Source organism: Galeopterus variegatus, unplaced genomic scaffold (assembly GCF_000696425.1).
Source record: "Galeopterus variegatus unplaced genomic scaffold, G_variegatus-3.0.2 Scaffold1447, whole genome shotgun sequence".
Lineage (NCBI taxonomy): Eukaryota > Metazoa > Chordata > Mammalia > Dermoptera > Cynocephalidae > Galeopterus > Galeopterus variegatus.
The window spans coordinates 86,768-88,964 of record NW_007727558.1 but is presented as its reverse complement, the minus strand read 5'-3'; the positions used below and the strand labels follow the sequence as shown (position 1 = coordinate 88,964).

The 2,197-nt window shown below is 37.8% G+C and overlaps 1 protein-coding gene across 1 annotated transcript in view; it reads left to right on the top strand.

The window, feature by feature from the left end:
• The window catches only part of ASXL2 (additional sex combs like transcriptional regulator 2), a 149,379-nt gene that overhangs the window by 137,608 nt on the left and 9,574 nt on the right, over nucleotides 1-2,197 (top strand). The window lies entirely within an intron of this gene.

The following is a 2,197-nucleotide window of genomic DNA, read 5'->3' as shown; positions in this document are numbered from 1 at the left end:
CTGACAGTAAAAAGAATCAGTGAGAACTTTTTAAAAAATCACTTTATTGAGATATATTTCTTATACTATAAAATTCACCCTTTTGAAGCATACAGTTCAGTGGCAGGCAGAACGTTTTAATAAATATGGATCATGACTGAGAATTACTAACTGGTCACTGGTCTGCCACATGTGCCTTGCTTCTAACAGTGATTAACAGATTTACTGAGAGCAAATTATAAAGTATAGAAAAAGTTACGATTGATTGTGTGAGCAGTGCATGTAGTATCTGCCAGTATTAGCAGTTAACCCCTACTGTTCAAAATACCTGTTGTGTTTTCAAAAATGCTGATGTCCAGGCATTGCTGTTGATGATGAGGATGGTGCCTGAGCTTTAGTGTTTGTTTTTATTTTTTAAAGTTTGCCAAGTGATTCTAATATGCAGGTATAATTAAAACCACTGGCTGTACTTTTATTTCAAATATTACATCTTCTTCCATATACATGGAATAAAAAATAACACTTGGAAAGTCGCATATAGTTATGCCAAAAAGTGAGAAGCTTTAAAATAAATACATTTTTAAGGAGAGCATTAGGAATGCTATTCACTGTTTACTTTTTGTCAGATCCCTGACAGAGTTAAATGACCAGCTTATATCTGTATTAGTTCATCCCAATTATTGACTTTTCCCATCCTCTTCTTTTAGAGTAAATTCCTTGAAGAAGGGATCTCTTGCTGATCATTTTGGTCCTTTCTCTTTCTTACAGATTTCCTTGGGCAGAGACCCCTTTTTTCTGAAAGAATTGAAATCATATAAGCACTTTAAAACATACCAGTTACCAGTACCTTTCTTTAAGAATAAATTGATAAAGGATTTACTTCCCCAACCCCCACTTTTTTGTAAGTAGGTGTTATCAACAATGATACCTTGATTATTATTAGTGTTACTTTTTTTTTTAACATGTAAGCTATACTATAGTCATGTGATTATATTTTGTGAGCAACCAAAACTTTGAACACTTTACATATGTGAACAGTGTTTAATTCTTATTTCTCATTCTATGATACACAGTAGACTCAACAGCAGAAGTTCTGGGTTGGATCTAACAGCCAAATTCCTCTTTTCTTATTCCTTAGCCCCCGACTGTCATATCCACAGTCCTCTAACACTTTTCCTTTCCTTCTTCTTACCCCCAGGAGGTCTTAAACTTCAAATTATGCCATTTCTACTTCTTATTCCTTGATGTCCTGGGTGTTAGCATATAAAGGGGAACAGCCTCTCTGAGCCACACGTTTGAAGATGGCATACCAAGCATATTCACTTGTCTCTGCTGATGGAGTGGGAAGGATTGAGGTGGTTGGTAGTGTATGCAAATAAATGGCATATACAGTACAGCTGGGTCTTTGGCATGTTGAGTGAGTTGTTGCTAGGGCACTAGACTTGTCCAATTTCTAGAACAACTAGAAAATTGACAATTCCAGAATTACTCCCTACTTTTTTACTGGAATCTCAAATGCCTTTAAGCAAGGCCATAGCTTTTGATTGTGCAGTTAGGGTAAAAGACCTAAAATATGAGTTGCCTCAGAGAAACAGAAATTTAAAATAATAAAGATGCATTATTTACTGGAAGCACATCACTTTTTTTTCCAGTGGAAAGTAAATTAGAAGTTCAAGGTTAGAAAAATATGTATGGGGCTGGCCCGGTGGCGCACTGGAGAGTGCGCCGCTTGGGAGCGCGGCGGCGCTCCCGCTGAGGGTTCGGATCCCATGTGGAGACCGGTTCTCGCTCACTGGCTGAGCGCGGTGTGGGTGCAACACCAAGGGTTGCGGATCCTGTTGCCGGTCCCCAGTGCGGGTGTGACGCCGAGGGTTGCAATCCCATTACCTGTCAGTAAAAAAAGATAAAAAGGAAAAAAAAAAAAAGAAAGAAAAATATGTATGGAATGTGATGTTTGGAGGAGGGCAGAGGTGCTACAGGGGAAGTCCACAGAATAGGCTCTGTCAGCCTCAGCTGATTACTGAAAACTACATGGAGTGCATGGAGTGGTGTGCAAACATATTTTTATTTCACCTAATAGCATTTAAGTCCTCCTTTATACTGAGGAGCTTTAGGAAGTTTCTGTTGCTTTCACATAATAGTATTCTGATTCCTACATAAGTCTTTTCTGATTTATAAATAGTTAAAAGTTGCAAATATTTCTATTGAATATCCTTTT